This window comes from Podarcis erhardii (genome assembly GCF_964252035.2).
Source record: "Podarcis erhardii genome assembly, chromosome: 11".
Taxonomy (NCBI): Eukaryota; Metazoa; Chordata; class Lepidosauria; order Squamata; family Lacertidae; genus Podarcis; species Podarcis erhardii.
Window position 1 is genome coordinate 41,564,560 of NC_138501.1, and position 24,600 is coordinate 41,589,159.

The 24,600-nt window shown below is 42.4% G+C and overlaps 1 long non-coding RNA gene across 2 annotated transcripts in view; it reads left to right on the forward strand.

Annotated features, from left to right (window-relative positions):
- The window catches only part of LOC309352879, a 33,164-nt gene that overhangs the window by 6,282 nt on the left and 2,282 nt on the right, over positions 1–24,600 (forward strand). Inside the window, exons 2-5 of one of the 2 annotated variants that reach the window (XR_014161435.1) lie at positions 3,948–4,167; positions 7,423–7,494; positions 10,134–10,242; positions 21,208–21,306. This is a non-coding gene — a long non-coding RNA (uncharacterized lncRNA). Of the gene's footprint in view, positions 1–3,947; positions 4,168–7,422; positions 8,822–10,133; positions 10,243–21,207; positions 21,307–24,600 lie in introns of those variants that run through there. The other variant, XR_014161436.1, reaches the window with a different exon arrangement.

Consider the following 24,600-nt stretch of genomic DNA (forward strand, 5'->3'; position numbering starts at 1 on the left):
AAACAGAACTGCTATTTAAAAAAAATAAACCCCAAAAACCATAACAACATAAAGAATGTGATTTGTAATTTAAACACATACACATCCTTTTTCATGTAATATATGCAGTTCTAGACATTAATGTTCATTAATGCTTTATGCACTCTAGTGTTTTGAAAAACATTTTTCATGCTTTTTGTCTAATATCACCACTGGGACACATTTTCCTTAGGCAGACTGTGCTTTATATCGCCCATTAACTAAGTTTCAGTTCTTTAAAAAGTAAATTAAGAAAATAAGATGAAAAGTCTGGTACCCAGTAATTCATATCAGACTTGCAACCTGATCCCATGCTTGTTTACTCAAAAGTAAGTACCACTAAGAAATGGAGTCTGTTCTCAAGTCAGGCTCAACTCATTAGCCACACTTGGCTAACAGTCAGTCCCACTGAACATGATGGGACTTTTTATCTGAGAAAGACAGAGGATTGAGCTGTTAGGCTATATTCCATGAATCGTGCACCTGTAACTTCCTATCACTGAAGGAGAAACTGCAGATATTTGTGTAAAACTGACTCCAGTTTAATTATAATAAACAAAAGATGAGAGGTGTTTGGTAATTCCTTTTACTTTAGCAGAACACATGGCATATGAACAGCCGCAGCTAATGGGGTAGGGAAAACTCAAATCTTTTGACATCCCTTTGGATGTTACAAATAACTAAAAATATGTAAGGGGGGGTGTTAACATGTATTACAGATGGAACAATTCGTTTTCATCTTAACTTTCCTCAGAGTTTTTATTTATTTATCCCCCATTTTCACATCCCACTTTTCCTGGTAGGAGCTCAAGACAGTGTTGAGTCTCTCCCCCCCCCCCCCACTTTATCCTCATAATAACCCTGTGAGGTAGGTTAGGCTGAGAAATAGTGGCTGGCCAAGGACACCTAGTGAGCTTCATGGCTGAGGGGGGATTTGATTGGGGGTCTCCTGAGCCCTAGTCTGACACTCTAACCACTATACTATCCTGACTCTTTTAGAATAGTCTTTTAAAAATCGAATGCTGAATCTTAAAAAAAAAATACTGAAGTTTTCTGGCCAGCAACAGCATCTACAAGCCCAGCATTGGTGTTCAGCATGCGGGGGCAATTGCTACCAGCCACACACTCCAGCAGGGGATAGCTGAGCTGATGCTTTGCCTAGATGTCTGTCACCATCCCCAGCCATCACTTGGCAGCGACTCCACCAGGTGTGCTTACCTGCCAGGGTATCACTGTAATGGCCTGGAAGCTAAAGGAATACTTAGCTCAGGTGGGTGCCTGGCAGCTGCCACATTTAATCTCTAACAGTGCTGTGGAAGATAAAATGTGTCAGCTACAAGCTGCTAATCAGTGGTCACTTGTCTCCTAGCTCTTTACATCACTGCCAACAGGTAAGCCTACCTGACTGTTTACTTGTTTGGGAGAGGGGAAGTCTGGCAGTACCACCAATAGAAACTCATCCAGAGTTCCTAAAACCTGGAGCAGGGCCTAAATACCTGTCATCAAAGGTTACTAGTATGGCTTAATTATACTTTGCATTTATACTCTTTCCAATGTCCAAATGTTTGACAAATCCCTCCAACAAGGTCTCATCATGCAAGCTGCAATCTGAACCATGTCTACTCAGAAGTTAGTCCAATTGAATTCAGTAGGGCTTCTTCATGGGTAAGTGGACTTTGAATTGCAGTCTCAATTGCCAACAGTCTGTATATAGGTGATACAATCTAATGAAAACGTTCTATGTGGCCGCAGTCTCACTTCTAACTGAAGCAATAACCACAGTGATGGATGGGGAGCATGAAGGGTAGAGAAAGTAGAGTTTTGTGAAAGGGGGTTGAAATAGAAGAGGGAGCGCATCATTTGTTGTTTTGTGAAGTATCTAACCTGCCATTACAATATGAAAAATAATCAGAGCTAGTATGAGTTGTATGGAATGTTAAATCCTTAACTGTCCTGACAAAGGAGATCCACAGGTGCAAATGAGCAGTGAGAGCAAGTGACAGACAAACTGGCTTAAAAAAGAAAACCCCACATCTGCTTTTATACCATTCTATAATGTTTCATGCAAAGGGGCACGGGTGGCGCTGTGGGTTAAACCACAGAGCCTAGGACTTGCTGATCAGAAGGTCAGCGGTTCGAATCCCCGTGACGGGGTGAGCTCCCGTTGCTCGGTCCCTGCTCCTGCCAACCTAGCAGTTCGAAAGCACGTCAGAGTGCAAGTAGATAAATAGGTACCGCTCCGGCGGGAAAGTAAATGGCGTTTCTGTGCGCTGCTCTGGTTCGCCAGAAGCGGCTTAGTCATGCTGGCCGCATGACCCGGAAGCTGTACGCTGGCTCCCTCCGCCAATAAAGCGAGATGAGTGCCGCAACCCCAGAGTCGGTCACAACTGGACCTAATGGTCAGGGGTCCCTTTACCTTTACCTTATAATATTTCACAGGTCTTCTGCTTTGGCTGAATCATCACTGCTTGGCAACAAAATTGGGGGTTTTTTGGGGGGTTGGTATTGATTGTTTTTCTTCAACCATTTGATTTACCGTGTGACAAGTACAGCTTTTTAAAAGTTGAGGCAGTGGGTGTGACAGACAGTGCCAGTGAGCAGCTTCAGAGCATAACAGCTCCCAGCTATAACGTTAAACAGATAAAGATGCTATCAGCACTCATGATTCTGTTCTACCTTAAGATACATAACATACTGAATTGTAAAAAAGTTTTGCTCACCTGAAGGATCCCAGAGCGCATTGCGTACCATTATGATGGTGCCTCCTGCAGAATCCCCTATTTCCTGTGCTACTCAGGGAAAGGGGCATTGGCAAGGGAGTATTAGAAGTGGTGGGCCACCCTACGTCCTGTGCTGTCTGGGGGGAAAGGGTTCCTAGCAAACACAGTGTACCCCTATGCTCAGTCCACTCTTCCACTTTAAACAAGTCATTGCTACCAGATAAAAGTGGAGAGTGTATATACCAGGCTACCCCTTATGAATCAGCCTAAACTCTCTCCTGGGGTCTCCCTGAAGCCTCTCAAGGTTAACACAAGCTATGGTTTCCAGGCATGAGAGTGGTACAGCAAGCTGAGACTACATAGGTTTATGAAACAAGATAAAAGTTTATTAGAATCATAGAGTTGGAAGGAAACCTGAAGATCATTTAGTCCAACATCTGCAATGCAAGAATATGCAGCTGTCCCATATGAGGATTGAACCTGCAATTTTGGCGTTGTCACCACCACGCTCTAACCAACTGAGCTATCTAGGCTGATGATGGAAAATAGTTTTAAGGTGGAAAATTGTTTTATAAGTTACAGAAGTTATAGAAAAGCAATATATTTCCATTTGGATCAAAATAACAAACTAAAGTAGATTAAAACAAAATAAAAAAATTCCTTCCAGTAGCACCTTAAAGACCAACTGAGTTAGTTCTAGGTATGAGCTTTCGTGTGCATGCACACTTCTTCACTTCTTCACTTCTTCACTTCTTCACTTCACTTCTTCACTTCTTCACTTCACTTCTTCACTTCTTCTTCACTTCTTCGTGTGCATGCACACTTCTTCTTTCGTGTGCATGCACACGAAAGCTCATACCTAGAACTAACTCAGTTGGTCTTTAAGGTGCTACTGGAAGGAATTTTTTTATTTTGTTTTGACCATGGCAGACCAACACGGCTACCTATCTGTAAAGTAGATTAAAACACCTTCCATGGGTGAATTGTTTCATACCCTATTCTTAAAACAACTCTCTAAGTAGGTCAGTTATTCCCATATTGCAGATGCAGGGCAGTGGCTGAGAGGTTGTGGTTTGCCTAATGTAGCCTAGTGAGTTTAAGGCCAAGGTGAAATTTGAAGCAGGGGACCTAAGTTCATTGTTCATATTCTTAGCTGCAATGGTTCACCAGCTCAATGCTATATTTATGGTATACCTTTCTTCTGATTAGGGAAATCCCCGTTCTGTGATGGGAAACATTGATTGCAAATATATCAGCACTTCTAGCTTTGTAGTGACATTCACCTTCTAGAGAGAAGATTTGCATTCATCAAATAATCTTGATAACTATACAAGAACCAACTTGGATGAAGTGGATAAATGTTGGGCAAGAGTGGGTGAGACCCGCATTCAAGTCCCTGCTTAGTCACATAGCCACCGCATAGCCTTGGGTAAGTCATGACCTCTTTCCCTAACCTACCACGCAAAATTGTTGTGGAGATAAAATGAGATAATGCCATACATACCAACTGGGGGGAGGAGGAGGCAGAAATGTCAAATAAATAAAGCAAAACCAATGGTGTAGAAAGACAAGCCATGGCATTTTCAGAGTACTGCAACCTTTGCAAGTTGTCATAGGACAGGACTAGTCCTCACTGTGAGAAGTGAGGTTACAGGGAACCAGGCAGAGGGTCTTCTTGGTAGTGGCGCCCACCCTGTGGAATGCCCATCAGATGTCAAGGAAATAAACAACTATCAGACTTTTGGAAGACATCTGAAAGCAGCCCTGTTTAGGGAAGTTTTTAATGTTGACCTTTTAGTGTGTTTTTAACATCCTGTTGGAAGCCGCCCAGAGTGGCTGAGGAAACCCAGCCAGATGGGTGGGTATAAATAATAAAATTATTATTATTATTCCTGTTCCACACCAAAAAACGATTTGAAAATGTTCCAAGGAACTTCAGATAGCTGCCATAGACATCAATGGAGAAATCAATGACTTTGATGTAATACCTGCCCTAAAAAAACATAAAAATGGAGGAAGAAACCCAAGTCAATGAGGACTGAGAATGCTCACTAGACACTAAATACATACTTTGGGGTCAGTTGGGGGGGGGCAGGAAACTGGAAGGAAGAATGGATTGGAGTGGCTGAAACCATGAACAGAAGATGTCCATACTGCATAATTTTGTTGCTGGGTCCTGCTTGCAGAAGCCCTATATGTGGCAAAGCATTCTAGAACACATTCTAGAACAGGGGTAGCCAATATTTTGTCTACCAGATGTTGTTGGACTACAACTCTTTTCATCCCTGACCCATTGGCTATGCTGGATGGGGCTGATGGGAGTTGTAATAGAACAATATCTAGAGAGCATTACATTGCTATCCTGTTCTAGAGTGCCAGTGAAGCCACAAAGGTTTAGGTAATTGCTCATCCTCAAAATGGACTCTTGAGCACTATAATGTGTCCAGTGTTTTCTCAATATAAGACATTGTAGGATATGGGTGGGGAATTTACAGCTCAACAGATATTGCTGAACTACAACTCCCATCATCCCTGAACATGCTGGCTGGAGCTGATGGGAACTGAAGTCGGTGACAGGTCCCCCTTCCCTGGTCATAGAGGAAGTTCAGTAGTGGTGAATAAGATGTCTTTCTGACATTGTTGATTTTCACACTAAGAACCTCCTGAGAAGATCCCAAGGAATCCCAGGGTTCTTAGGAATAGTTTGAAAACCACCAATTTAAGACACTGGAGAATACAATTACTGTATCAGTGATTTTTTTCACTATTCACTCAGATTGTTTATGCTCTTCCTTCCATAGCATGTTATCAAAGAGTGTGTCATCAAAAGCATATAATCCGAATGTGTATGTTGCTGAATATCATACATACAGAAAGCCATGGATTCCCAGTGTATTAATTATAAATGCTAGGAAGCTATACCTATTTGTCACTAGATCCACTGAATTATAGCAAAACTCATTAACTCAATGTCTAATGAAATCAGTATGGGTCCTCCTTGCGGTCATATTCCAACATAGTATCTGATAATCTGTGAGGTTGGCAACATACTTCTGAATAAAAGTTTTAATACTGAGAGAGGCAAAAAAGTGACAAGAATTTGAGCTTTTATACAATTTAAATATTATTCTATACTTCTCATTAATTCCAATGAGGTTTAAATAATGGTTCAATGGTACATTTAAGTACTGGTCTGGCAGTACATCTTTATAATTGCATATTGTGATTAATAGCTGTTTCTAGTATACAACATACTATTTTAAGGAATAGCCATGTCTGTTGAAAGTAGATAAAATGTTGACAAAAGTACTTTAAATAGTAATAGCCCTTTAGTGACTTCCTTCAGCAGTAATTTTTATTTATTCAGAAAGTGCAGTGTATAAATAAGGCATATAAGAAACTGAGGACTATTTTAAAAGCCTTGTAAAAGTGCTCACGTTACAGCAACAATTATTATTCCCCCAGAAACACTAGTTTATGGCATATGGAAAATTGTTTCTTCTTTGACAAATAAGTTTTTATTAATTTTCCAATATTTCCCCCCAATGATAGCCAAATTATAACAATATCAATTAATTTGGAAAATTGTTTCTTAACCAGGTATCTAGGTGTTTTATAGTTAACAAGACAAACAGGTATCTAGGTATCATTACTGTCTGGGAGGTACAGGCAGCAGTTGTGGCAAGGAGTGCATTCTACCTTCTCAGGCTTGTATATCAGCCATAGCTGTCAACATTTTGCTTTTTTTAAGGGAAATTCCCTTATTCGTAATAGGATTCCTCGCAAGAAAAGGGAAAAGTTGACAGCTAAGACAGCTGCGGCCCTATCTGGAGCAGCATGGCTTAGCTTTGGTTGCTTCAGTGCTCAGGGGTTGGGGGTGGTGGCAGTCTCTCAAAGATGATTCAGAAACTTAATGCAAAACACAGCCACCTGGGTGTCAGGGCTTGAGTCACCAGGAAGCAGGAAATCAGGTTGGAGCACTGCTCCAGGACTGTCTCCATCCGGGAGGCGGGGGGTCTCCATGTCTCGTTCTTGCCCATGGTGGGGCTTCACTTCCAGCTGTTCACCAGCACCCGGGCTCTCGTCATTAACTTTTAATTCTTAAATAGTTTGCACCCTGCATCCGCGTGATCCTGCTGGCAATCTAAGATCTGTGTCTGAAGTCCTATTTCTGCGCCAGCCAGTGAAATTGGTTAGGAAGGCAAATGGTCTTCTCATTCAGGCACTGCCCAGATGTAGATGCCTTAGCTTTAATAAGCCTGTCTTCAGAACCTGTCCTAAATAATGTGTGTTCTAGAACCATGTGAAAGCATTCTGACAGCCTGTTCTAATGCTGATTCATTACCTTGCACTATGCAATGAGAAGCTGAAAATTACCCAAGCATATAACATTGCCAAAATCATAGTTCAAATAATTTAACTTACATGTGTAGCTGTAACTGTATGAGAAATGTAATCCTTCCTTTAATGAAATATTAATTTTGCTAGCATATTCACACATTTTATGCTGGCCTCGGGAGAAAGGATAATCAATGTTATAAGTGTTACATTTTCTGTTCTAAAATTTGAAAAGACAAACAACAACACACACTAAAAAACAATGACAGTGTCACTGCAAATATTTCACTTTAATGATATTGACTAGGACAATCCTTTAAAAATGTTATTTATTGATTTTTTGCAGATAACATAGTTATATGAACACAGCCTCAGTTCAGCACTCATGGAGGGTTGACAAATGCAACAGATACATCATGTGAGGCTGGAGCCTTGTTCAGTTGTTAGTAGAGGTGATGTGCGCATTTCAAGCAGGAGTGATCACCAAAAGCTGCTACAAGCTGGATTGGTGCAAGGACAGCCCTGCTCACAGCCTGTTTCAAGCAGGGTTGTGCTTGCTTTAGTCCAGCAAGCCACTATCCCTCTGCCAACAACTTAGCCAACAACTTAGATATGAGACAGCAGAAGATGTCACTGGAGAATGCTCATGAACTCCTACTTCCTTTATTTTTCCACAGTGAGCTTGGATGAGCAGCATTAGATTCCTCAGATTCATTTCTCATTATAGGGCAAGCCTTGTCATCACACATGGACATGAATACACCGCAGACAAGTGTTTTGCCACGCTGGTGGTGAATGTTGCTGCCCCTACCCAATTTTAATTAAGCAGCAACATAAAAAGTTTACCCACATTTTAATTTGTAAGGAAAAGACGAATGTTTTCAACTTCAGTGTTCTATCCTATCTTGCTTTTAGGTTATATATGTTTGCAAACATACATATTTGATGATAGAATCGCCTTCAAAAATACGTAAATTGGGTATCCCTGGTCTAGATTTGTTTTCTTATATTAACTTGCCAGGTAGCTTTATTCTCTTCAGTTTAGGAACTTCATACCTGCAGCAAAAGCTAAAAGCCCGGTATATAAAGAGGAAAAGAATGGTGTAATCTGTGTCCAAAGCTAGCATTGTTTGTACATTAAATCAATTCTCAAGAGAGACATTGATAGATCAGTATGTCACAGCTTTGTGTAAACAAAGTCATGTGAATTTGAATGCTTAATAGAGACCAGAAGAGAATAGTATATCTGATAATATGAACAAAGCAAAGTTCTATTTGGCTGTGCAAATAATGCATGACATTTGGAGAGCTAATAGTCTCAAGAGTCAGCAAGTAGAAAAGGACGTTGAATTAAAAGTGTACATAAGGGCACTGAATTAAGCTAGAATCCACACGATAACTTGTCTGACATACAATGTAGAGCATACATTCTATATTAACAGTCTGCCCTAATCTATAAATGGGTTATTTGGTTATTGGGGTGCTGAGAAACTATTGTTGTTACAGTTCTATTATCACCTCCTGCAGACTTTGATTTCTTCATTCTATTGCTCTTGGTAGCATAGTAGATCATTATTACTATCCCCCCACCCTGAAACCTTATGGCATCAATTAGATTCTAAAAACTCAGTGATGGACAACATCATTCCAGAAGAAACAAGAACCATTTCTTGCCTTGTTGTTATATTGAGCATTTGTTTTAATCTCACACTTCTTCATACCTCACCTCCATTTTTTAAAATGTATTTTTTTATTAAAGATTTCTTGGTTTACAAATGTATGTGCAATGTCTCTTTTTTTCCAAGTTACATTTTCTACATTTGTCGAGACATTAGTGTTACATTAGGAAGAAAAAGGGGGGAAGAGGTGGAGGGGCCATGGTGGGTTGGGTGGCGATGTTTCTATTTTACTTTATGTGTGGGGTTTTGTGTCAGCGTTGCTTGTGCAGGTATAAGGTGCTCTATGGCAGGGGGTTAGATCATGGGTTGGCAAGCTAAGGCCCGGGAGCCGGAGCCAGAGCCAGCCCAATTGCCTTGTGGATCTGGCCCACGGAATCGCCGCATGGATCAGTGTGGGGATTCTGATCATTGAGGCTGCTCCATTACCCCCCTTCCCTCATACACACCATGGCAGCGGCGTCTCCTCCCTCCCTCCTGGCTTCTCCCCGCCCTGCCTAGAGGAGGGAGTCTGGGCTTTGTTGAACCACGGTTGGTTGAGTGCCATTTTAAGCAGCCCCTCTCCGGAGACAGCCCTTTCACACCACTCATCGTGCCGCCGCCAGCCCCTGCCACTCGCAAGGCACAGGTAAACAGCCACCGGGGCTCGTCCAGTGCTGTGGAGAAGGGAGGGGCGAGTTGGGGAGATTTCCCCCAAAAATTTATTCCGGCCCCCCACAAGCTCTGAGGGACAGTGGAAAAAGTTTGCTGATCTCTGGGTTAGATAAATAGATTACCAGCAATATACATCATTCTTCATGTACTACACGTGTGTGCTCACATGATGCAATAGTGGTAGCTACAAGAAAGATAGAGATTATTTACAAATCACAATTGGATACAGTTCAATATCTGGACAATATAATAGGGGATCTGACAAACTTTATAATTATTATTTCAAAATCTGATTAACTTTATCAGTTATTAAATGAGCTGAAATCTATATCTGAATCCCTTTACCCGGAGCCAACTAGAGCTCTATATACATGGAAGCTGGCTTCCATGTGCCTTTTCCCATCTGGATAGGAAACTGCATGCACAAATGTGTCCTGTGTGCATGATTCCCCTGCCACAATTCAAAAATTGGGGTTGCATAGTAGGAGAAGCAACCTTCTGTAAAAGGCTCCCTGCCTGTAGCCCTTGCCACTCCACCTTTAGCCTGCTGAAAAGTTGTCAAATTTCTACTCCTGTGATACAGGAGGTATTATTTGGTTTTTGCTTTTATTTTAATTTTATATACTGTGATCTTTTTATGTGAACTGCCCTGAAACCTCAGGGTTTAGGGCAGTATATAAATTATAATAATAATAATAATAATAATACACATTATCTTACTCAACAGCTTTCTGATCATTAGCACAAGAGAGAGATTTTGAAATGAAGAAACATTGGTTCCCAAGGATATCCATTTTAGCTGGACCATAGGACCAGGCTGCCCAAGATCATGTTTGGTGAATATTAACACTTGCTAATATGTTGCATGGGACTGAGTACCCCAACAAAAATATATATCTCAGTGTGAAAACATGGGAGTTTTGCAGCTGGGTCTCTGTTTTTGCACCTGCAGTTAATTGTGCCCATATTCTTGTGCCTACAACCCATTTTTGGTCTGAGCATCTGTTCCTTTTGTGTTTATTTGCACTTCAGTGATGCAGGCTTAATTTCTCCCATTTTTATTTCATAACATGCTAATGCTTGGTTTGTTTTTCGCTTAATGCTTTCTCTGTGGGCATTACAGAATTGTGTTAAGGATGTAATTTACTGTTTTGTATGTACTGGATGCTTCCTGCACATTGCCACAGCTGAGTAGATACAGTTAGGGTGACATATCAACTGTGGAAATAACATGGATCAAAAGTAGCAACTATGGAAATAACATGTTCTTTTCACACATGCTCCATCAGCTGTAGCTTTTGACTTCCACTGGCAAAGCACAAATGCCTTCATATCATACATTCCTCTATAATTTAGAAAATTAAATGTTGGCATATTTTATATGAGCTGTCCATTGTTTTCAAGTGGCACAAAGCCTTACCACATTATCCATAGGGATCCTCTCCTAGGAAAACATATTCAGAACCTGATGCCTAATACATTTCTAGAGCTACTTACTTGCGTATAACCATGCTAAACTCAACTGGATTTGCTTCTATGAGTAAACATATATAGGATCAGAACTCAAGGTTGCAGTCCTAAGCACATTTAGACAATAAGGCTGGATTCCTGTGCACAGTTACCTAGGGATACTCTTCTTAAGAACACTGTGGTTTACCATCACCATTGCCACCTGCCACTAATCATAGAGCGCAGCATGGGCATAGCCAGGATTTTTTCTTAGGGGGCAGGTTTTTGTGAGGGGGGGGTAGAACCTCAGATTTGTATTGATTTATATTGATTCAGGGGATGCAGGTGGCGTTGTGGTCTAAACCACAGAGCCTAGGACTTGCCGATCAGAAGGTCGGCGGTTCGAATCCCCACGACGGGGTGAGCTCCCATTGCTCGGTCCCTGCTCCTGCCAACCTAGCAGTTTGAAAGCATGTCAAAGTGCAAGTAGATAAATAGGTACTGCTCTGGCGGGAAGGTAAACAGCATTTCCGTGCGCTGCTCTGGTTTGCCAGAAGCGGCTTAGTCATGCTGGCCACATGACCTGGAAGCTGTACGCCGGCTCCCTCGGCTAATAAAGCAAGATGAGCGCCGCAACCCCAGAGTCGGCCACGACTGGACCTAATGGTCAGGGGTCCCTTTACCTTTATATTGATTCAGAGGCAGCTGCCCCCCTGCCCCCCCCTTAGCTACTCCCATGGACACAGGGTGTTTTACCCTGTTCCTGTTAATATTTGCCCTCTTCACAGTTTTTCTAAAGGGCTCATTCTGCTGCTGCTTTTCCCACCATCACCAGAAGAGAGAGCTTTGCTACCAGCCATTTTACGTTAAGCCTGAAGTGTTTCTCATTCTTTTCCTAGTAACAAACTTTTAAAACAAACTTTTAGAAGACATCTGAAGGCATCCCTGTTTAGGGAAACTTTTAATGTTCAATAGGTTATTGTATTTTAGTGTTTTGTTGGAAGCCGCCCAGAGTGGGCAGGGTATAAATAAATTATTATTATTATTATTATTATTATTATTATTATTATTACACCAGGTGCTAAGGACTTGCTTCTGCAGTTGCCACTACTGCTCAGGCCAGAGTGAGCTTCACTATGCCCTTGCTGGTAATAAGCATTCTTAATTGTCTAGCTATGTTATTTTATTATTCATTTATTACTAAATTGTTCTGAATTGTCTTTTATATAGTAACAGGCATGTGTTTGTGTATGAGAGACCTTGACTATAATTGGGATCACATTCACACTGTAAATTTGGGGCACTTTTATACTACTTGAACAATCATGGCTCACCCCCCCCCCCAAGACTCTTATACCATATGAACGAAAGTGGCTTCCCCTAAAGAATCCTGGGAACCGTAGTTTAAGGGCACTGAGAGTTGTTAGGAGACCCCTCGCATAACCAGAAATCCCAGCACACTTAATATACCAAAAAGCTGAATACAAATAATCTGGCTATGACTACTATGATTTTAATGCAAACAGGAATAGCATTGGGTGGCATTGTGTTCTCCAATGTTTATCTTATCAATAAAAAGAAATTAACTGTGGCACAAGCACAGTTTTATTCTGAAAGCTTGCCCCAGAGAAAAAGAGTTTGAGAACCACTGCATTAGCCCAGAAAGTTTCATTTTAAAAAAGAGAGAGAGAGAGAAAATAAAACTCTCAGTTCAGTTCAGTTCAAACAATGGGTGGATGGGAAAACTGCCATATTCCAATTACAAAGCAGTCTAGGTAAAGGTAAAAGAGCTTGCGAGTGGATGGCACTGTGGTCTAAACCACTGAGCCTCTTAGGCTTGCTGATCAGAAGGTCGTCAGTACACAGGTGAGCTCATTGTTCAGTTCAAACAATGGGTGGATGGGGAAACTGCTATATTCCAATTACAAAGCAGTCTTAACTTCCAGCTGCTCATAACTATATTTTGATTGTATGACTGCAATCCTATGGATGCTTATTTGAAAGTAATCTCCAGTGAACTCCATAGTAAAAGGTAAAGGGAACCCTGACCATTAGGTCCAGTCGCCGGCGACCCTGGGGTTGCAGCGCTCATCTCGCTTTATTGGCCAAGGGAGCAGGCGTACAGCTTCCAGGTCATGGGGCCAGCATGACTAAGCAGCTTCTGGCGAACCAGAGCAGTGCACGGAAATGCCGTTTACCTTTTCGCCAGAGCAGTACCTATTTATCTACTTGTCCTTCATGCTTTCGAACTGCTAGGTTGGCAGGAGCAGGGTTTTAGCAACAGGAGCTCACCCCGTCGCAGGGATTCTAACTGCCGACCTTCTGATCTGCAAGCCCTAGGCTTTGTGGTTTAACCCACAGCAACTTCTGAGTAAATATGTGTAGGTTCAACTTGTAAAACACATGCCTAATAAAGGCTCTTATTCAGCCAGCTGAAATGTAGCCTTTTGCAAAAGCAAACAATCTTAGAGACATTTTACCATTTACGCCTGCTGGTGTGAAGTAGAAAACTCCTTACATAAAAGGAGATAAGTGCTTCTACTGATTATCTTCAGCAGTCACTCTTCTTATTTTGGTATTCTGTCCCTGCTTGACAGTTGAAGTAAGCAGTTTGAAATGTTAGAACCAAATAACTACAAAGGGGTTACACAGCAAAAGAGAGGATCACACTCCAGCTTGCTCTAATTGATAAGCATAGGTAAGAAAACTAAACAATCACGCATTCCTTCTCTTGCCACACCTTTTGAATTTGAGCTACTAGTCACAGACCACTTCAAAGCTTCATCCATTCATTCCCTCCCCAGAACAGGGGAAGCCCATCACTATAATTATTTTTGGCTAATCCTGGCCTTTAGAAGGCCTTTCTTCTTTCCCAGTGGCCACTCAGTTTACTTTCATTTCTAGCCATTCAGAAACCCAGTATATTCCCATAGCTATTTGGAAGCAATCAACACATCCCAATGGCCATCCACTGTCATTCTTTTCAATATGCCCCTTTTACACATGAAGGACAAACATAGCTGTCCCCATCACATCTGATGGCCCTGAGGCAGAACAGATAAAACTGCTCAGACACCTGCGTGTTTGGCTTTGAATGGCCTCGCCCTCAGGCTACTGGCTTTCTTTCCAAAGACTCAAATAGCAGGGCAGAGCAGGGGGTGTTAACAGCTTGGGATGGGTGGGGGGGTCAAATGTATTAAGGGCTGTGACAATGGAGAGGGAGAAGTCAGCAGGCCAGGTGCCTGCTTGCCTCTGCAAGATAAAAGAGGATTAGGGAGCCATCTGCACCTGTCAGGTGTGCTTCCCCTGGCAGGTTTCCCTTAACAACAAAAGTCCCTCACCAGGAGAAGAGTGGCTGCTTCAGATGACAGGTGTGTTCTAGCTATCTAACTTTTAGAACAGGTTAAAGGAGTGCCTAGGTTGAAATTATATAACTGAAGGGGAGAAGTAGATGTCTCTCTATTGTCTTAGGCTACATTCCTAACTCTCTTTATCTGGGAGTAAGCCTCATGGAATTCAACAGGATTTATATTTGAGTATACATGGAAAGGGGACGTGGGTAGTGCTGTGGGTTAGACCACAGAGCCTAGGGCTTGCTGATCAGAAGGTTGGTGGTTCGAATCCCCGTGAAGGGGTGAACTCCCATTACTCATTCCCAGCTCCTGCCAACCTAGCAGTTCGAAAGCACGTCAAAGTGCAAGAAGATAAATAGGTACCGCTCCAGCGGGAAGGTAAACAGCATTTCCATGTGCAGCTCTGGTTCGCCAGAAGCGGCTTAGTCATGCTGGCCACATAACCCAGAAGCTGTACACCGTCTCCCTCGGCCAATAAAGTGAGATGAGCACCGCAACCCCAGAGTTGTCCGCGACTGGACCTAATGGTCAGGGGTCCCTTTACCTTTACCTTTTTATACATGGTTAGGATTACACAATGCCTATCTTTGCCTTATGCAGAAGTACCTTGCACTGGATAGCCCAGCACAGGAACAAAGAAATAGCTTGCTTGCTATATCTGAGGTTCCCATGTCTGCATTACCCAACGACTATTAGACAATGGGGCAAGAGTTGGTTGAGAAGTTGACCAACCCCCTGTTTCTTAACAGGGGTCACCGTAGCAATATTAGCTAACTATAAATATAATAATGCAGAAGATATAAGGAAAGCTATATGCTGACATCTTTAATTAATGTGTGTGCATTGAGGAAGGGTCATAGCTCCCTAGCAGAATACATACTTTGCATGAAATTCCCATGCAATCTCTGGCATCTCCAACCAAGGGATAGCACAGGAGACCCAGTAGCAGGTGATGGGAAAGACCTTGTGAGACCACCATTTGTCAAAGTAGACAATACTGGACTAGAAAGGGGTGATATGATAGCCATGTTCAAATATATAAAAGGATGTCACATAGAGGAGGGAGAAAGGTTGTTTTCTGCTGCTCCAGAGAAGCGGACACGGAGCAATGGATCCAAACTACAAGAAAGAAGATTCCACCTAAACATTAGGAAGAACTTCCTGACAGCAAGAGCTGTTCGACAGTGGAATTTGCTGCCAAGGAGTGTGGTGGAGTCTCCTTCTTTGGAGGTCTTTAAGCAGAGGCTTGACAACCATATGTCAGGAGTGCTCTGATGGTGTTTCCTGCTTGGCAGGGGGTTGGACTCGATGGCCCTTGTGGTCTCTTCCAACTCTATGATTCTAAGAAAGATAATTGGATCTAGAGTAAGGGAGCTTCCTGAGTGTGCTATTGTTGAGATGCATCTGCTCTGAGATTCTGGTCACTTCCAGATAACCTAGCATTCATTCTGATTTGTCTGCGGGTAGGTTAGACAATATTGTATCAAGCAAGTGTAACCCCACACTTTCCAGTGCCTTTTTTCCTGTCGCTTTTCTTATAGCAAAAAGTATGTTTTGTCTGGGTGGGAGAGTATACACTGTAGCAAATGTGTATGTATACAAATTAACAAATAAAAATGTAAATGTATCCTGCAACATTTCTCTGATGGGGCAAAACATGAGCAGTGTCTCACCTAGGAGAAACCCCAGAAAATGGGGACTGACTCTGATAAAAAGGGAGGTGGAATATATGGAAATTAGTTGATAAGTCCAATTTTGTTGAGGCAGAAAGTAACAAAGAAATATTCCCAAAATTCTAAATGGTGAATAACAAAATCAAACATGTAGCCGTCCAAATCCAAAATTAAAATGCAACCAAGGTTGGATGAGGGAAGAATTGCCAAATTTCTTACTGCCTCTGTTCCTGTGCCTTGAACAGCAAAAGGGCACTCAGATTTGGCAGGAAATTTTCTCCCATCACTTATCTCCATGCCAGAGGGGGCATTTCAACTGCTTCATTTCTGTATATTGAGCTGAAAGCAGGGGGGGAAGGTCTTTAAATAAGTTAACAACTTAGGTACAGGTGGGAGTGGGGAAGGAGTCTACAGGGCAGATCCAAAATGGAGTGGGGTGGGGGTAGAAGCTCATTTCTAAATGAGCTTCTACAAAAGTGGAAATGACCCAATCAGGCTGAAAGAAATATATCTGAATCAATTTAAAGAAAAGAACACATTTTTGGGTGCATATAATCAGATCTTACTTTCCTAGGAGCACAGGTATAGAAGCTTTCTTTGCAGAGGCTTCAGATAGCCCCACAACTCTCAGTAAACATATACTGTACTGCAAGTACCTGGTTGTCTCCTCAGGATGCAAAACCGATGATTAGTCATCAGAAGGAATTGTTAAAGCCTTGCAGTTTTGTCACAACCTGGGGTGCCTTGATTGCCATCATCCTTTTAAATTGTTCCTGTTATTCTGCTGCTTTTTAACTCTATATGGAAAAGTCTTTTCAGTCCTAGGTGAAGCTGGACAGAGAGCCCATTAGCTGAATAGGGAAAAGCTGATATTTAAATAATTTTGAAAGAGAAGTTAAACCCAGATTGATTCGGGATGCGGTGAGGAGTGAAATGCTAAGCATCCTTTATCATTGCCCTCTGGTGGTGCATCTTGGTATTTCAAAACTAATTTTAACAGAAGTGGAGAGCATTTGCTTGCAAAGCAGTCAGAAGGCAACATTGGACACCAGTTCAGTCCTGTCCTCCCCACTCAGTTGCCTTCCAGTATGGTATTAACAAACAGCTTTCTTGATGAAGAAACTAAGCCTTTGTTCCCATCAGAATTCTGCTCAACTGAATTTCTCTGCAATACCATGCAGTCAGTACCCCAAATGTCTGTTTCTGTGTGTGATCTTATCACCTTTTGACAACTGTATTAAATACCTCATTCTGCCAGTTGCTACAGTATATGGAAAATTAAGTGTCTGGGTGCATCAATAGGTTTGCTGTCATTTGAAATGTAAAAAACCCCACTGAGCCTGTACAGCAAGAAGAGAGTTCTTTGGTGTGCAACAATGTGTGGTCAGCTCCCAATGCAAGTAGGATTTACTCCCACTGTGTATGCCTAATGCTGTGCATAATACTCTAAGAGGCATTAACGTGTTGATTCCAAGAAAGGCTTTTGTCCTGTTCTAATGGCCTATTTAGGGACGTGGGTGGCGCTGTGGGTTAAACCACAGAGCCTAGGACTTGCCGATCAGAAGGTCGGCGGTTTGAATCCCCGCAACGGGGTGAGCTCCCGTTGCTCAGCCCTGCTCCTGCCAAACTAGCAGTTTGAAAGCATGAAGGACAAGTTTGAAAGCACGTCAAAGTGCAAGTAGATAAATAGGTACCGCTCTGGCGGGAAGGTAAACGGCGTTTCTGTGTGCTGCTCTGGTTCGCCAGAAGCGGCTTAGTCATGCTGGCCACATGACCCGGAAGCTGTACGCTGGATCCCTCGGCCAATAAAGCAAGATGAGCGCCGCAACCCCAGAGTCAGCCATGACTGCACCTAATGGTCAGGGGTCCTTTTACCTTTACCTTAATGGCCTATTTAAATGTTAGGGTTCTTTGGCTTTTTTAAAGTCATTGTGGTCATCTGGATCTAGTTGGAAGCCCATATTGTATGCAGCATGGGCAGCTGTCGGGCTGGACTACTTGCCAATCTAGCCCAGAATTTACTCTGACTGGTTAAGGTTCTCCAGGGTGCTTGGCAGAAGTATTTCCCACCACCTACCTGTTTATCTGATCCATTAGCTGGAGATGCCAGAGACATTTTTTGCATGCAAGGCACATGCTCTGCCACTGAGCTATGATACCTCTCCTAGTTATCTCTGTGATCTCAGCCAAGCATCTTGCACTGCAGCCTGCTAGTGAGCACAGTGGACTCTGCCCTCCCCAAAAAGAGATTTTGTTGCTCAGAATTCACTGGGATGATAATATGGCAAGTTGGTAAAAGACTATTGCACTTTTTGTATGAATGAATGAATGAATGAATGAATGAATGACTGGAAGACACCCCCCCAGCATATAACAAAGGGGTAATGGTATCCCCCCCCCTTTGCCCCCAAACCATGTAGTTCACTTGCATGTATAACACTTATTCTGCTGCTGCTGCCTTTTGCTCATTTGTTGTTTTTAAACTTATTTATGCTATGAGAATTACATTTATTCAAGCTTTTGTACAGTACTGTGGAGTCGTTTGGAGAAGGGTAGTTATTTTGTGTAAACTACTTAAAGAAATCTGTTTTTTTGAGAAGGCATTCTATTGGTAGTTAGTTAGATAGATAGATAGATAGATAGATAGATAGATAGATAGATAGATAATATTAAATAAACAACCCAGCCATCACTTGATGAAGCAGTTACCCAGTGGTAAAATGCATGTGTGAAGTAGCTCTGAGTTTGAGATGTTTGTTTGTTTGTTTATTATACCACCCTATACCTGTAGATCTTAGGGTGGTTCACAACATAAAATCACAATATAAAAAAGACAAAATACATAATAAAAAGAAAGACAACCCAATAATCCCCCCTCTCACAACACATTTTAAAAGGGCATAAGATGTTTTTCAGCCTGGTTAAAGAGGAATGTTTTTGCTTGGTCCCTAATGGTGTATAATGAAGATGCCAACCAAATCTCCCTGGGGAGAGCATTCCAGAAGTGAGGAACCACTGTCGAAAAGGCCCGTTCTCATGTTGCCACCCTCCAGACCTCTTATGGAGGAGGCACATGAAGAAGGGCCTTAGAAGATGATCTCAGGGTCTGGGCAGCTTCATATGGAGATAAGCAGTCCTTGAGGTATTACAGTCCTGAGCCTGAAGTAGGAATTCACCAGTTCATTTATAGAAATTATCAATATTTTTCAAAATGGCTCTTCGATTACATACCACATGCAGCCATATGCATCCACACACACACCCCACAACCCCACATTAGAGACAAAATAATGTACTTACTTAATGTAAACTGTGACAGCAGGCCATGCCCTCAATATGACCTCTTTTTACACCTCCCAATTTTAGGCCTCTGTTTTAATGAAGATGATGCTGTTTCCAATTGAATGGTGGCTATATTTGTTTAACGAGTCCATTCTAGTGTGCTGCTTAATACTGTACTCCACTGTTTCTTTTGTCAGTAAGACAAAGTTGTGTTGGGATTTGACTAATTTGTCACGCTTGGTTTAAAGTGGATTGGTGACTATGATTTCCACTATCAGGAGAGTGACTAGACAAGAAGGGGAGAAAGTACAGGGCAGAAATGGTGGACTTGGAAGACTGTTGGTTGGTGCATGTGCACACATTTCCTTAAGAGTATTTCCTGAAAGTAAATTGAATTTCTGATAACCATTCAATCAAACTGAATTTTAACACTTTTGTCTCCCAGTATAAAACTTCATCGCTTAAGGCTTCTGAATAAAGTCCAAACAAAATGTGTGCTTTTGCTTTTTATAAAACAACACACTCCTCAAGGTCTAGGTGCATTTCAGGTCTTTAAAATAAATGTAAAATGACCAAGTCCCTTGCAAGCAGTGTTTTCTTCAAGAATTGAAATGGGGGAGGTTGTTGGCTGGAGAATGAAAACTTTTGCCTTTGATAAATATGGAGTGAGGTTTGTTTGTTTTTCGCATGCTACCGCAGCAAAAAGAGAAAGAAAAAACGGGGGGGGGGGGAATCTTACCATCATTAGGTTTTCATTAGATTTAGCTTAAGTTTTGATTAAAGTTAGCCCCATTTTAGATCATCCTTGCAAATTTGCAGACCTTTGCTCAGGAACTTCTTGAATGCACGGCATTCCTTTTCAGTTGCTGCTTGTGTATCTGATAGTTCTAATCCATCAACTGAGAGGTATTCATTTGTTCACATTTCAGAACATATCATTCTACTTGGTGACGAGAGCATACACTGAATTATACACGTTTTATGTTTGGAAGTGGCCATATACTGATTCCCACTATTGTTCTTTAGGGGAAGGACTGTAGCTCATTGGTAGAGCATCTGCAGAAGGTCCCATGATCAGTCCCAGACAGGGCTGGAGATGTTCCTTTGTTTGGAACCCTGGAAAGCCTCTGCAGTCAGTGCAGGCAATAATGAGCCAGATAATAATAATAATAATAATAATTTATATCCCGCCCATCTGGCTGGGCTTCCCCAGCCACTCTGGGCGGCTTCCAACAAAATATTAAAGTATCGTAATGCATCAAACATTAAAAGCTTCCCTAAAGAGGGCTGCCTTCAGATGTCTTCTAAAAGTCTGGTAGTTGTTGTTCTCTTTGACATTTGGTAGGAGGGCGCCACTACCGAGAAGGCCCTCTGCCTGGTTCCCTGTAACTTGGCTTCTCGCAGTGAGGGAACCTCCAGAAGGGGCTTTGTTTGGGTCAAGATTATTATTTTTAAAGTTAAGATAAAAACAATTATGCATCTAACAAGTTGATATTTAAAGGGGAGGGTAGTCAGAGAATTTGGACACCCTGGAAGGGTGTAGGCTATTTTCTGCCTGCAGAGGGTGTTCAGCATTAACTACTCACCCTTGTCCCTCCCCTCTTTAACCAAAGACCAGCCTTCTTTCATGACAGAGGTAGGGTAGACGCTGCAAGTAGATCGGAAACCTATAGCTCTTTAGCTAATGATAGACAGAGTATGTCTTCCCATCATCTGTGAGCATTGGCCAGAGAAGTTCCCTGTACCTAAAGTAGGAGAAGGTTGCCAAAAATCTAAGTGCTGGGAGGTCTGTGCTGATTTATTATTTAATTGCAATGATTCTCCGTTTGTTGGTCCAGGCTTTTTTCTACAGTATCCAACTACTTTTGAGGAGCTTAACCTGTATGTCTGTATGCTTAGCTTTTTATTAATTACTGGTACTTCTCACACAATCATACCTTTCTCCTGAACAGGCCCTTCTAGGAACTGTTTGTGTATTCTGACTGAGCTGCCTGTCTCCTGGGCAATCTCCATTTAAATGCTAATGTTGTTTGTTATTTAACAGAGGTGTAGTTGCTCTGCTCTGGTGCCTTATGTCATTTAGGGCTTGCTGAAGTCTAATTGGCCCAGGAACCAGGAATGATGGTATTAGCTTGATACCAAGGTGAGAACAAGACCAATTTGGGAAATAGTAAGTTTGTCCTTCCCCACTTTGTATAGGATTTTTCCTGATGGAAGGTGAGCCAGTCAAAGATTTATTTGCAGGAAGTCAAAAGAGTCAGTTGCCCAGGGTGGCAATGTGAGGAGGCGCAGTGTCCCTCAAAAGCCCAACCCCAGCTGTGAAATAAGTAAAAATGAATAAAGATGGAATAGTAGGGGCTTTGCTGACTTGAACCTGTTGCAAACACTAAAGACATTGCATTTCGGCATTTCATATGCATGGATCCTGCCATTCTGGAACCACATTCACAGCATCTTTTCTGCTGTAGAGAGACTGTTGTTGCTAAGGGGAACTGGCACTCTGCTGTCAGGGGGGAAATACAGCTTTTCCTGGCTGGGAGATAAGTGGTAGGAAAATCTTCATCTCTCTGTGTGTCTGCCTGCTGTTAAAGGCACACAGAAGGGCCAGTAACAAGGCAGCAAGCTTGTTAATGAGAAGTGAAAGGTCCCTGGGAGTGCCTTTTCTGTGCCATTAACTTGTACCAAACCAGGCTCAGCTGCAACCATTGAAACAGTGGATTGATGCCGTTGGCCACCAAGGGCCTAAGGCCTTGCATCAGAAGCACCAGCAATTTCATCACATTCTGTCAATAGGAGTACAGACTTAGGTTGCTGAACTGATGCAAGAGCAGTTACAAAGCTGTTAGCAAGGGAGCTTAGTGCCCCTCTGGGAAGGAATTGATGGAGAGGGGAAGTTTATAAACAAAATATCCTTTAGGCCCTGCCATAGTGAAGTGGAGAAACCAATTTCCAAAGGTAAAATTGCCACAACAGAAAAGATCATGAAAACATCCGTGTGGCAAGATAAGAGAGCAGTAAAGTAATATTTTTATTTTTGCATAACAGCCTATGGACTCCATGGGCTAAGTTTGGTAAAATAATATAATGACAGTAAGGAGGAAGGCCCACAGCTGTGTCTTTGGGGGCGGGGGGAGCAGGGAACAGCTGAATTCCTATGAGATGTAAACCATGAGCAAGAGTATTAGAAATAGCTACAACAGAATAGTAGACTTAAAAAATAGCTCTTGAACAGAAATGTGTAGGTGATTTCAAGAGTTTGCTTAGTTTCATAGCAGTGGTGTGCGGTCAGTGGACTAGGGGGCCTAGGCTTGTCCCCTAAATGTTCCTGGTAAATTAAGAGTACTGTATTAAAATATTAAAGCTTAGTGCCTCCTTCCTGGGAAGCTTCTGCCTGGCTTAGGGAGGGAGGTGCGGTGCCCACATGCGCCACCCCCTCCATCGCCCTCACAAGCTGGCACCTCTGGCCCTAACTGTTCCCCTATGAAAAATGTCACCGTATTCCACTGTTTCATAGATACTGTGCTTAGAGTTATCTTGCAGTTATTAATATGCTCCAGGCCTACAAAAATGGTGAGCTACCTACCAAGCTAAATGAATCCCAGCAGTTGTATATCGTGGCCCACAAGGGCTGCAATAAAACACTGTAATTGCTGGTTGCCTGGTCCTGCAGAAATTAGGTGGAATGGCAGCCAAAATGTTTTTTTTTTTTATGATGTAGATGTTGGGATGCTGGAATATCCTAACGGTAGAGGGGTATTGTTTTTTCTTATATCTTTTAATATAAAAATTCACTGATGTACAAAAATGCTAAAACGTGGCAAACTGTCGAAAATACTGAGATCAACTCTGCTGTTACACTGCTGTAGAAAAACAAAAACAAAAGCCAAACCGAGCTTGGTTAAGAAGCAGTAGAAGAAGCAAACAAGCGCAGTAGAAAAAGGACAGTGGTCACTGTTGCAATGTATGCCACAAATCCTCTTGCTCACTCCACTATGTCTTTCTTCTCCACCCAGTGCTGGCCTTGCTTGTACAAGTCTCTGTCATCAACAGTGTTATTATCACTCTTCGTCAATAAGTTGATGTCTCCGTTTTGTTTTTCATGAATTTTCAAAGCCTGATGCGCTTTTGGAATTGCCCTTCCTTCCAGTAGCATAGCTAGCCAGGGGCGGGGGCAGTTGGGGGGGGGCGGGAGAGTGCTGGTCTGCCTCAGGCACCGGCAACTGTTGCTAAGCTGCTGCTTCCTTCTATCCTAAAGACCATGGATAGGCAAACTAAGGCCTGGGGGCCGGATCTGGCCCAATTGCCTTCTAAATCCGGACTGCAGATGGTCCGGGAATCAGTGTGTTTTTACATGAGTAGAATGTGTCGTTTTATTTAAAATGCATCTCTGGGTTATTTGTGGGGCATAGGAATTCGTTCACCCCCCCCCCAAAATATAGTCCACCCCCCTACAAGGTCTGAGGGACAGTGGACTGCCCCCCCAAGGTTTGCTGACTCTGCTAAAGACCACAATTTCGCCCACTCTGATTGGCTCCTTGATACGATCAATTAAGAATAGATCTCCTCTGTGAAATGCGGGCTCCATACTGCCACTGCTGCTTATTCATCCAGTGATCATCATCCAAGAAATCCAGAGAAAGCATCATGAGGGCACTGGGGGGGGGGGGACAAAAAAAAATTCCAGCATCAAGGAAACCAATGGAGTCTCGCACTTTCGCTTCTGGTCACCCCATGTGGAGGTGTGTGTTGTCCCTTTTTCTGATTCTGCATGTCCCTCTTAGTGCTATGCTACATTTGGCGCTAATGGCTATTGCTAGTGCAGCAGTTCAAGGTTGTACCTCTGCTGCTACTATTTTTCCCATTTATTGTCATCATTTTATTTATATGCCACCTTTCCATAGTTAAAACTGTGCTCAAGGTGGCTTACAACATGACAAGATTTGCACAATCCCAAACTGATTGCCGAAGAATTGATGCTTTTGAATTATGGTGCTGGAGGAGAATTTTGAGAGTCCCCTGCTGCAAGAAGATCAGAGAGTCCCCTGCTGCAAGGAAATCAGCCCTGAATGCTCACTGGAAGGACAGATCCTGAAGCTGAGACTCCAATACTTTGGCCACCTCATGAGAAGAGAAGACTCCCTGGAAAAGACCCTGATGTTGGGAAAGATGGAGGGCACAAGGAGAAGGGGACGACAGAGGACGAGATGGTTGGACAGTGTTCTCGAAGCTACCAGCATGAGTTTGACCAAACTGCGGGAGGCAGTGGAAGACAGGAGTGCCTGGTGTGCTCTGGTCCATGGGGTCACAAAGAGTCGGACATGACTAAATGACTAAACAACTACAAACATAAAAAAGTAATAAATAATAAATAAAACACATCAAAAAGTACACAACCAAATTGAAGCAATTTCCACATAAATAATAAGATCTAAAAATA